At 35.0% G+C, this 13,065-nt stretch overlaps 1 long non-coding RNA gene across 2 annotated transcripts in view; it reads left to right on the forward strand.

Annotated features, from left to right (window-relative positions):
* Positions 1-12,721, forward strand: part of LOC112204754 (uncharacterized) — a 768,426-nt gene extending 755,705 nt beyond the window's left edge. For both annotated transcript variants that reach the window (XR_010147530.1, XR_008538022.2), the window contains one exon: positions 11,569-12,721. This is a non-coding gene — a long non-coding RNA (uncharacterized LOC112204754). The remainder of the gene's footprint in view (positions 1-11,568) is intronic.
* Positions 12,722-13,065: the final 344 nt, after the last annotated feature.

The following is a 13,065-nucleotide window of genomic DNA, read 5'->3' on the forward strand; positions in this document are numbered from 1 at the left end:
CATCGTTTAATGTTATTATTTTCAAGGGCAGGATGATGTTTAAAGATAAGTATGCATAGGCCGGACGCGGTGGCTCTCGCCTGTAATCCCAGCTCTTTGGGAGGCCGAGGTGGGCGGATCACGAGGTCAGGAAATTGAGACCATCCTGGCTAACACGGTGAAATCCCGTCTCTACTAAAAATACAAAAAATTAGCCGGGCGTGTTGGCAAGTGCCTGTAATCCTAGCTACTCGGGAGGCTGAGGCAGGAGAATGGCTTGAACCCGGGAGGCGGAGCTTGCAGTGAGCCGAGATCGCGCCACTGCACTCCAGCCTGGGCAACAGAGCAAGATTCCGTCTCAAAAAAAAAAAAAAAAAAAGATAAGTATGCATAATAATTTACTCAACCAATTACATATTAATTAAGATTTAATGTATTTCTCATTTTTAGTTCACAATTTTGCTCTTAAATACAATGCTGTAGAAATTTTATTTTCAGCCATGATAGGGTAACTGCTTCCAAACTTGCCCTTCTACCATAAGCAACTATAAAATCGAATAAAATATGTGAGGTAACTCTTTGAGGCATTGGGCGGCAGGCAATACAGGAAGGTGATTCTTTTATTATTATTATTATTATTATTATACTTTAAGTTTTAGGGTACATGTGCACAATGTGCAGGTTAGTTACATATGTATACATGTGCCATGCTGGTGTGCTGCACCCATTAACTCGTCATTTAGCATTAGGTATATCTCCTAATGCTATCCCTCCCCCCTCTCCCCACCCCACAACAGTCCCCAGAGTGTGATGTTCCCCTTCCTGTGTCCATGTGTTCTCATTGTTCAATTCCCATCTATGAGTGAGAACATGCAGTGTTTGGTTTTTTGTCCTTGCAATAGTTTACTGAGAATGATGATTTCCAATTTCATCCGTGTCCCTACAAAGGACATGGACTCGTCATTTTTTATGGCTGCATAGTATTCCATGGTGTATATGTGCCACATTTTCTTAATCCAGTCTATCATTGTTGGACATTTGGGTTGGTTCCAAGTCTTTGCTATTGTGAATAGTGCCGCAATAAACATACGTGTGCATGTGTCTTTACAGCAGCATGATTTATAGTCCTTTGGGTATATACCCTGTATGGCATAAAGAAGTCTGTGGGATTCCAAGTTTGTTAAGGAATTTTTTTTTTCTGGTCAATTGAAAACAAAACTCTGGTGTTAGACATATCTGGATACTGATTGAAAGTCATGCCTTGTGAACAAAAGATACTATATCCAGAGAAATTCCAATCCAAATATTTAAAATAAAGATGCAAAAAAGAAACTGTGTTAAGAGCTTTAAAATAAATTTATTTTTTTAAAGAATCTCCATACTGTTTTCCATAATGAATGTACTAATTTATATTCCCACCAGCAGTGTATAACAGTAGCCTTTTCTCCACATCCTCACTAGCATTTGGTATTGTTTTCTTTTTGATAATGACCATGCAAAATGGGGTGAGATGATATTTCATTGCAGTTTTGATTTACATCTCCCTGATGATTAGTGGTGTCAAATATTTTTTCATATACATATTGGCCACTTTTTAGGTTTTCCTTTGAGAAATGTCTATTCAGATCTTTTGTCCACTTAAAAAATTGATGATGATGATGATGATGATTGCTGTTGAGTTGTTTGAATTCCTTATATATTATGGATATTAACCCCTTGTCTGATGCATAGGTGCAAATATTTCCTGCCATTCTGAAAGTAGTCTATTCATTCTGTTAATTTTTTTTTCTTTTGCTATGCAGAAGCGTTTTAGTTTGATATAATCCTATTTTTCTATTTTTGCTTTTGTTACCTGTGTTTCTGAGGTTATATCCAAAAAATTGCCCAAACCAATGTCATGGTGAATTTCCCCCATTTTCTTTGAGTAGTGTCATAGCTCAGGGTCTTAAAATCTTTAATGCATTTTGAATTGGTTTTTGCATAAGATGAGAGATGGGTCTAGTTTTATTCTTCTGCTTGTGGATATCCAGTTTTCTCAGCACCAATTATTGAAGAGACTCTCCTTTCCCCAATATGTGTTCTTTGCACCTTTTTAGAAGATCAGTTGGCTATAAATGTGTGAATTCACTTCTCGGTTCTCTGTTCTGCTCCATTGATCTGTGTCTATTTTTATGCCGGTACTTTGGTGTTTTGATTAATATTGCTTTGTACTATATTTTAAAGTTGGGTAATGTGATGCCTCCAGCTTCATCCTGTTTGCTCAAGATTACTTTGGCTATTTAGGGTTTTTTAATTTTGTACACATTTTAAGTTTTTATATGAATTTTAGGATTTTAAAAACTTTTTTGTGAAGAATGTCATTGGTATTTTTATAGAGATTGAATTAAGTCTATACTTTATGGATGTTTTAACAATATTGATTTTTCCAGTTCATGGACATGGGATATTTTTCCATTTATTTGTGTCCTTCTCAGTTTCTTTCATCGGCATGTCATAGTTTTCATTGAAGAGATCTTTCATCTCCTTGATTAAATTTATTACTAGGTTTTTTTTTGTAACTATTACAAGTAAGATTGCTTTCTTGATTTCTTTTTCAGATAGTCACTATTAATGTATAGCAACACTACTGAATTTTTATGTTGATTTTATGTACAGAAACTTTACTGAATTTGTTTACTGCTTCTAATAGATTTTTTTGTATGTGTGTGGAGTCTTCAGGGTTTTCTATAGACGAGATCATGTTATCTGCAAACAAGGACAATTTGACTTTCTCCTTTCCAATTTGGAAGCTCTTTATTTCTTTCTCTTAACTTAATTGCTCTGTCTAGGACTTCCAGTACTATGTTGAATTAAACTGGTAAAAGTAGGCATTATTGTTATGTTTCAGGTTTTAGAGGAAAAAAATTTAACCTTTCCTTTTTCAGTATTATGTTTGCTGTGGGTTTGTCATATGCAAACTTTATTGTGTTGAAATATATTTCTTCTATCCTTAATTTGTTGTTTTTAAATCATAAAGAGATGTTTAATTTTATCAAATGCTTTTTCTGCATCTGTTGAGATGATCATATGCTTTTTGTCCTTTATTCTGTTAATGTGATGTATCACATTTATTGATTTGTATATGTTGAATCATCCTAACAACCCTGGGATAAATCCCATGTAATCATGGTAAATAATCTTTATGATGAGCTGTTGATTTGGCTTGCTATTATTTTGTTGAGGTTTTGTTTGCATCTATGTCCATCAAGGATATGCTATATGATCAGCAATCCCACTAATGGGTATGTAGCTAAAGAAAATGAAATCAGTATATCAAAGAGATATCTGCACACCCATGTTTGTTGCAGTACTACTCACAGTAGCTAAGATATGGAATCAACCTTAGTGTTCATCAACAAGTAAATGTACAAAGAAAATAATGTAGTTTATTTACATAATTAAGCATTATTGAGTCATAAAAAAGAATGAAATCTTGTCATTTGCAGCAACATGGATGAGCCTGGAAGACATTATATCAAATGAAGTAAGCCAATCACACAAAGACAAATATTACATGATCTTACTCATATGTGGAGTCTGAAAGGTTGATCTCATAGAAGTAGACAGTATAATAGTTGTTACCAGAGATGGGAAAAGCTGAGCAGGAGAGTGATGGGGAGAGGTTAATCAATGGTACAAAGTTACAGATAGATGGGAAGAATAAGTTCTTGTGTTCCATTCCACAGTAGGGTGACTCTAATTAATAATAATACGGTGTATGTTTCAAAATAGCTAGAAGAGAGAATTTTTAATGTTCTTAACACAAAGAAGTAATAAACGTTTGAGGTGATGGACATGCTAATTACACTAATTTGATTATTGTACGTTTTATACCTGCATCAAAACATGACACTATACCCCATAATGATACACAATTAAATGGCAATTAAAAATAAAAATAAATTTAAAAGTGTTTTTAAATGCCTTATTATTTTTGAGCCCTAAATGGAAAGGTAAGCCAAACAACTTTGTGATTGCATAATTCAATTCTAGAAAATTTTTTTTTGGCCATTGGCACAAGGATTAGACATTATACATTCTGTCATTTCTTTTTCCTATCATTCTGCAATTCCTAATAGAAACATATTGAAGTTTTAAATTCTGTTGCCAGTGATAAATAATCATTTTTTAAGAATTGGTAATAGTGTTTTCATTTCTCTGTGCTCCAATTTTGGTTGATTTCCTTAGACACCAAATTCAGTTTAATAATTCTCTCTTCAGCTTTGTGTAATCTGCTCTTTATTAGATGCACTGAGATTTTATTGCCAATTACTGTATTATGTTTTACATTTATGGAATTTTTATTTGATTCCTCTGTAGAAAATGTACCTACTCTTGTTAATACTACATGGTTATTTGATTTTGCTTCCCCCTCTTCAGTGTACGTCTTCGATTATTTTAAACAGATTGTTAAATAGATTTGTTCTTAGTATTCTATTATTTGAAGTTCTTTCCTTGAATTTTTGCAATACTTAATCTTGCTCATGCTAGTTTATTTATGTGAGTCGCAATTATTTTAGTTTGAGCCCATAGCTGGTGAGAATATTTTTCTTTGTGTGGGTCCTATGAGCCTTCTGATATGGAAGTGTTTTTATAGGAACAGCTTCTTATTTCAATCAGATCAATAGAAGTTTCAACTGTTTGACTGTTTGATACTAGTTTTTGTTAATTTTTCAGCAGTATGCTCACTCACTTCATAGTGTGAATTTTTATGTGGCATTTGGCTTTGTGTTTTTACCTGATGTCTAGAAAAATGAAAGCTCATAGAAGAGGGCTAATATGTTATTATTTAATACCAAGCATAATCACAAGAGTAGACATGTGAAACAAGGATAGTGAAACAGTACAGAAAAAAGAGTCAATGCAAAGATGTGTTATCTGTCTGCCCCCTGCTAAGGGTGACTAATTGCTTCATCCTTGGAATCATGCCTTTCAGCAGCCTTTTAAAATATATATCAGCAGTGTTGCTGTGAGTGTATCTACCACAGGGCAAGGAGGGAAAAAGAAAAGGCAAAGAATTTGCCTACAGGATCAACTGGATCATCTTTCCCTTTGGTTAAAAGTGCAACCCATGAGATATATATATATATGTGCCTAGAAATATTCTTTACCACATTGTTTCTCATGCTTAACAAAAATGCCCCAAGGAGGAGGCAGGAAGCATGCAGGCAGGAGGTGAGAGTTATTGCATGATCAGGAGGTGATCAGATAGGTCTTGTCTGGGTAGCCAGGAGCTACCCGTAGTACAGATACTTTGGTCACCTTGACCCTAAGGATCTCTTGGTATCCTAGATTTTTGAACTTGGGATGAATGCAAGTAATCATCAGGGCTGGGTTGGTTTAAAGGCAAGTGTGTAATTCTGGGGGCTACATAATGCAATCTACTGTATCCAGCTTTCATTTCCCAATGGGTACATTTTTTGTTTACTTTTCCATGGATAACTGATAATCTTTCTCATTTTATACATGAGTGATAGTATATATTTCTATTTACTTTATTTTATGGAGGCGGTAGCTCTGTTATGTTCCAGATGTTATGCTTGATTTCTAAACTGCAGATCTCCAGCCTCATCTCATGCAAGGGTATCTTTGACAGGGTATTTTAATGAACTAGGTGAGAGATGATCATCCATTTTCTTGTCTTCCCTATTTCACAGGGAAAGGTCAAATAAGACCTTTTCATTTAAAGTGAAATATCTCTGAATATTTTAAATTATTGAATACTATGTATATCCTGTTGTTGTGGTTTTTATTAATGTATGAAGTTTCAAAGGGGAGAAAAATAAATACTTTCAACACTCTACAGTTCAAATGACAATGCCTTAGTGCATAACTTTAGGCATTATTCTACCCAGTTTCTAAGAGACAAATAAAGAATATCCAGGATCTAAGAATAGCGTCAGCTTGAAGGTCACCTGTGTATTAATTATACACATTTATGTTGTGTTAAACATATACACATAATCAAGAAAGTGTTATTTATTTGTAAAAATGTCTTGATTTTTATATTAAAAAGTTCTACTGTGTTTTCTTCATGTGGATCTCATTGCAGATACATCTGCCTACTGTTTCGTGTCAGAACTGCAACACTCCTACAACTATATAAATTGTACAGCTTTCATTACTATGGACTGAGAAAGTATGTTTTTCCCTTCTCATTAACATGGATACAAATGTACTTTCTAAGTTTTAAAGTGTGAATCAGCTAAATTAATATTAACATATTTAAAATAGTATACTTGATGAGGAAAATATAATAAAATTTAGTCACTATTTCTGATAACTATCCATGTTGTGGCAGAGAATGCAGCTAGGACATAGCTAGAAAAATGGAGAAGTGTTAGCTTGCCATAAAGCAGAGGTTAAATAGAGTAGGAATAGATTGATTGACTCTCAAATAAGAGCAATAGTGATCTTCTATTTAATTGCCTATGTCTCTTTCTCACATTAGAGGTGGTTCTATAAGCACTGAAGTCCAACAAAGCTCTTTTTATGTTTTTTTTCCTTATTTAACCACACTGATGTTTTGCAAAGTAGTTCCAGAGGAAAGGTCTTCCACCAATAGTCTGAAATGAATAATTGGTTGTGATTAATCAACACCAGATTATTGTGCATTATATATGTGGACAGTCATCTTTCCGAGACATTACAAATGGATATATGTGGACAGTCATCTTTCCGAGACATTACAAATGGATACCTTTGGGCAATAAAGAACTTACAAATCTATAGGCAGCAATTAAGAAATAAGCAAATATTCCCGATTGATAAATTGTAGTGACAAGACATATCAGAAAGCAAATCTGAATTTAAAACTTTAACAAAATGATATACAAAATACGTGACATCAGCAAGACGGCTGACTAAAGGTGCCTGGCACTTGTCCTCATGCACACAAAAAAGGACCAAAGCAACAAACAAAAAACTAAAATTTCACTAGAATGTCTGAGGGAGAGTGCTGGAGTGCAGCAAGGAAGTATTAGGGTCCCTGTAGAGCATGGGAGCTCAGGATGGCAGCATAGAGATAGGAGTGTGATCAAGGCACCCAGCCTCTGCTGCTCCATCTCCCCTGAGAGGTTCAGCTTGGAGCCAGGAGGTACTTCCCCTTGCAATTGCTGCTGCAGACACCGACATTCCTTACTACAGGAGAATCCCATAGTCTAATGAGTTCTCACAGTGTTGTGTCTGGATTAGAAGCAGCAGCATCACCTGGGAGCTTACTCAAAATGCAGATCCTAGGCTCCACCTCAAATGCACCAAACACCCTTTCATGTAATCCCAATGCTTACTAAAGTCTGAGAACCACCACTTTTCTATATCATTAATTCTTAGGAAACTTTTCAAAGAGTAATGTTTGGCTATATATTAATCCATGCATTAAAGGGCTTTTCTAAGCATGGTGGATATTACCATGTTGTTTATTTATTTGTTTGATTGGTCAGGTAAACTTTGTATTTAAGTAAAATCTATGTAAAGGAAAAGAGCACAGATTAAATTTTACACTGTGAACACATCTGCATAATCACTACCCTGATTAAGATATAGAGCATTATCATCAGCCCAGAAATTCTCCCATTGCTCCTTCTAAATACAATTACTCCCACAGATTAATATTCTGATTTTATCACAACCCCAAATGTTGAACTCTACAAATCATTTGCTTTGTGTAATTTTGTGTCTGCCTTATATTACTAAACAACATGTTTGTGAGCTGTATCCATGTTATGGCACATGCCAATGGTTCATTGCTTCATAGTACTACAATGCATTAACGTAGCACAATTTGTTTATCCATTGCACCAATACTAGACATGAGAGTTATTTTCAGTTTGAGCTCTCATGAATAATAAAGCTATGAACACTTTTATATGTATTTTTGGTGTATTTGTTTATTTAGTGTCCAGATAACTTTTGTCTTAGTTTGAGTTCTCTCAGAAACAGACCTCAAGAAAAGAATGTGAGTATAAATAGTTTAAACAGGCGGTAATCCCAGGAAGCCCTGGTAGAGGTTGAAAAGTGAGGAGTGAAGAAGAAAGTCAATAAAGATTGCATCATCAACCGGTAACTACTTTGGGTAGCAAGTAGTTGCTACACAAATGACTCCAAGTTATCCCAATTAGAGGGGAAAAGCCGTGAAAATTATCTACCAATTCCTGTCAATTCAGCCATTGTTGATGATGTTCCTAGAACACTCAATTTATCAGCAATTCTGGCATAAATAATATGTTTACAGGGAATGTTTCAGGCAGATAAATAATGTAGAAAAAAGTCACAAGTATGAAGTTAAGAAAATCATCAATTTAGAGTAAATGGAAATGGCGAATTTTTAAGGGAAATTGGTGGGGCACCAAGAATTTCTAATACAGGCATGTACTCTGAGGTGCAGCTGCTGGCTTATCAGACACATATGGGTTCAGCTTTAGTAAACATTGCTAAAGAGTTCTCCAAAATGGAATTATCCATTTCCATTTCCACCAGTATGAGAGTTTTAGTTATTCTACATTCCTGCCAACATTTATATTGTCAGATTTTTATATTTTTATTACCATAACGATTTTTAGACATTCTGATTTATATGTGCCATTGTAACTTTGAATTTCCTTGATGAATATTGAAGTTAAGGATCTTTTCATATATGAATTCATCATTTAGATATTCTTTTGTGAAGTATCCTATGTTACTATCTGAAGATGTTTTATTTTACCTTTCATATTTTGGTTATTATCCATCAGGAATTGATTCTGTGTAGTTCAAAGTAGAGAATAACATTTGTGGGCAGGGCATGGTGGCTCATGCCTGTAGTTCTAGCACTTTGGGAGGCCGAGATGGGTGGATCACTTGAGGCCAGGAGGTTGAGACTAGCCTGGCCAACAGAGTGAAACCTCGTCTCTACTAAAAATACAAAAATTAGCTGGGTGTGGTAGTGCACATCTGGAATCCAAGCAACTCAGGAGGCCAAGGTGGAAGAATCATTTGAACCCAGGAGGTGGAGGCTGCAGATTGCACCACTGCACTCCAGCCTGGACAACACAGGAAGATTCTGTCTCCAAAAAACAAACTAATGCTTTTTCCTACATTGATATGCAATTGATTGAATACCATATATTGAGATGATTATAATTTCCTTCAATGCGTTGTACAGACATTTTTACTGTAAAATAGTTGACTCATTGTTCATTTTTATTCATTGGTTTTACAAAACATATTTATGTGTGGCATTTTATTGTATTTAACTTGCTTGGTTTTCTTAAAACTCATTGAACATATGGCATGACATCTTTTTGGCTTGAAAATTACCATTATTTTCTCCTCAAATATTGCTTTTCTTCGTTGTCTTTTTCTTCTCTTCAAGGTCTCTAGTTACAAGTATGTTATCATTTCCCCATCTTGTCCTACATATTCTTATGCTCTTTTATACATTTTTCAACTCCCATCTTTTCTAGATTTTACTCTCTCCACTATTTTACACTTTATCTATATTGTCAACTATTTCACTAATTTCTCCAATTCAGTTATCTGCTTTTATAAGATATATCCTCACAATTTATGTCCAGCATCATCTTAAGTATATTTCAATAATAATTTTAAAGTGATTATTACAAAGCATTCAAAGAAAACATTTTTTGCCTCCTATAGCTGGGAGTGCTGGCGCATATCTGCAGTCCCAGCCACTTAGGAGGGTGATGCAGGAGGATCACTTGAGTCCAGGGATTTAAGGCCAGCCTGAACAATGCAGTGAAACTGTCTCTGAAATAAAATAGTTGTGTTAGTCTGTTTTCAAACTGCTATAAAGAACTACCTGAACTGGGTAATTTTATGAAGAAAAGAGGTTTAATTGACTCACAATTCTACATGGGTGGGGAGGCCTCAGGAAACTTACGATCATGGCGGAAGGTGAAGGGGAAGCAAAGCACGTCTTACATGATGGCAGGAGAGAGAAAGGGGGAAGTGACACACTTTGAAACCATCAGATAACATGAGAAGTCACTCACTTTCACGAGAACAGCATGGGTGAAACCTCCTCCGTGATCCAATTACCTCCCATCAGGCCCCTCCCTCGACATATGGGATTACATTTCAAGATGAGATTCGGGTGAGGACACAGAGCCAAATTATATCATTAATATAGATAAATAAAATAATAGCCTCCTCTATTTGCTATTTCTGTGTAATCATTTTACCCAAAATTTAGTGTCTTAAGACAACACTAATTTTACGGGCAACAAAAGTAAAAACATATAAATTGGACTATACGGAGCAAAACTGAAAACTTTGCACATCAATGGATACAATTAACAGAGTGAAAGACACCTGTGGAATAAGAGAAAATATTTTCAAATTATAGATCTGATAAGGAAGTAATAACAAGAATACATTTAAAAAAAACTCTTACAACACAACAGCAGCAACAACAACAAAACCTGAATAACAAATGGACAAAAAAACTTGAAAAGACATTTCTCTAAAGAGGATATATAAATAGCCACAGGCATTTGAAAAGATGCTTAGCATCACAAATCATCAGAGAAAAGCAAATCATAACCATAATGAGATATCACCTTATACCCAGCAGGATGGATCTTATCAAGAAAACAAAAATTAACAGGTGTTGATGAGGAAGTACATTAACTGAATCCTTGTTCACTGTTGGTGGAAATTTAAAATGGTGTAGCTTCTATGGAAAACAGTACGGCAGTTCCTTTAAAAATTTAAAAAAATAATTACCATATGATCCAACAATTTCTTTTCTGGGTTTATATCTCAAAGATTGAAGGCAGGGTCTCAAAAAATATCTGTATACTTACGTTCATGGCAATACTGTTCACAATAACCCAAAGGTGGAAGCAACCCAAATGTTCATTGGCAAAGGAATGGGTAAAGAAAATGTGGTATACACACAGTCAATAATATATTATTCAGCATTCACATGGAAGTGAATTCTGACACATAGTACAACATGGAGAACCTTGAGGACATTATGCTAAGAAGTCAAACGAACCAGTCGCAAAAAGGCAAGTAGTTTCTGATTCCACTTACATGACCTATCTAGATTAGTAAAACTCACAGAAGCAGAAAGTATAAGGGTGGTTTCCAGAGGAGGGAGAGCTGAGTGCTGTTGTTTAATGGGTATGAAGTTTCAATTTTGCAATATGAAAAGGTTCTGGAGATTGGTTAGACAACAATGTGAATATAATTAACACTGCTGAACCATGCACTTAAAAATGGTTAATATGATAAATTTTATGTTATGTGTATTTTACTACAATTACAAATTAAACACACACACACATACATACATATACATTTATTATCCCACACAGTGGTTGACGGTCAAGAATGCAGAAGCAGCTTAACTGAATGATTATGGCTTTGAGTCTCAAGAGTTTGCAGTCATGCTATAAGCTCAGACTTCAGTCATCCATAGGCTTGACTGGAGATGGAAAATCCATTTCAAAATGACTCACTCATGTGACTGTTGACAGGATACCTCAATTTCTCACTGACTATTGGTAGAAGGACTCAGTTTCTCACTACTTGATCTTTTCACAGGGCTGCCTGTACTCATGGCTTGGCACTGAATTCCTCTAGAACAAGAGAGTCGAGAGTGAGACAGAAGCTACAATGAAATTATAACACATCCTGGGAAGTGATCTACCATCACTGCTGTTGTGTTCTATTGTTCTAACACACCAACCCTCATATATTATGGGAGACGACTGCACAGGGGTGAGAATACAAGGAGATGAGGATCCTTAGAATTCATCCTGGAGATTGGTTTCTATACCATCAAAAGCTCATTTTTATTTCTTTTTGTTATGAAATAATATATTGTGCTAATCCATTCATCAAAAATATTTATAAAATACAAAGAGCATGTTTGTTATGATTAGAAAGAAACCAAGGAAATCAAGACTTGAGGGGCCAGAATATCTGAAAGAATGGGAATGCTTGAGATGAAACCTACCTTTAATTGCTTTCTTCCTCAGAGTAGTTGCTGATCTGTGGTACTGAATTAGAGGACAAGAGAAAAGCAGTGACAGTTTTCCTGAGCTGAGGGAAAGAAAATTGAAGTTTAGGGTTATATGCTAGACCAAGGGCCAATGTATGTTCTTTATTATAATCCCAAACATTGGAGCAGAGAGTAAGAATGTGGATGATGTCTTCAGTTACATATACCTTGTTATCAGGACTACATCACTTTTTTTCTTCCGGCATGTGATGAATATTGTTTGCATAAATTTTTGCAGTAGACTGGAAATGATTCTGAGGTTAGAAGGTGGAAGCTTATTAGTTGTAAAGGAAGGCAAAGTCCACATACTAACAATGATCCTCTTTCATTGTGGTGTTGGCCTTATTTTATGTATTATACTTCATTGGAGGCCTCAAATACGTGAAATTGATACATGGAAGACTAAGGTAGCTCTGGTCCATACACCTTTTTTTTGTCTAAAATAAGTACAATTTTGGGCTATTTCATCAGGGCAACAAAAGTACATGGGTTTTCAGTAAATTTGAAGGTATATTTGATATGTTATTATTTATATTTTACATAGAATAATTGATGTAAAATTCACTTTAGAGGATCCTGATGATACTCCGAAGAGACAGCTGGTTATATTTATAAAGCTATATACACAGTTATAAAAATTTACATAAAATATTTTAATACATGTATAGCTGGTATATATATTATTGTTTTTTATATATATGTTTATTTTAAATTTATTTTTGTTGTTTGCTTACCATAAGCAGGCACTGTCAGCACTTTGTAGATATTACATCATTTATTCTCCAGAAAAATTCCTGTGTGCTAAATATATCACTCAAAGTGAGGCTTAACTACTAGGATGTATGAACAAAATATAGAAGTGTATCTCTCTCAAATGTACTAGGACTGGGTAAGTATATCAGATCAGCAGGTATTTTCCTTCCCCACAGCCACGCAGATACTGGATGCCTTCCATGTTCCCTACTCTATTACCTAAGTTATTGTACCCATTTACATTGAAAAGTAGCTGCGTGAAAGTCCAGGTTTTTAGCTAGCTC

The sequence above is a fragment of the Pan troglodytes genome, chromosome 9 (genome assembly GCF_028858775.2).
Source record: "Pan troglodytes isolate AG18354 chromosome 9, NHGRI_mPanTro3-v2.0_pri, whole genome shotgun sequence".
Classification (NCBI taxonomy): domain Eukaryota; kingdom Metazoa; phylum Chordata; class Mammalia; order Primates; family Hominidae; genus Pan; species Pan troglodytes.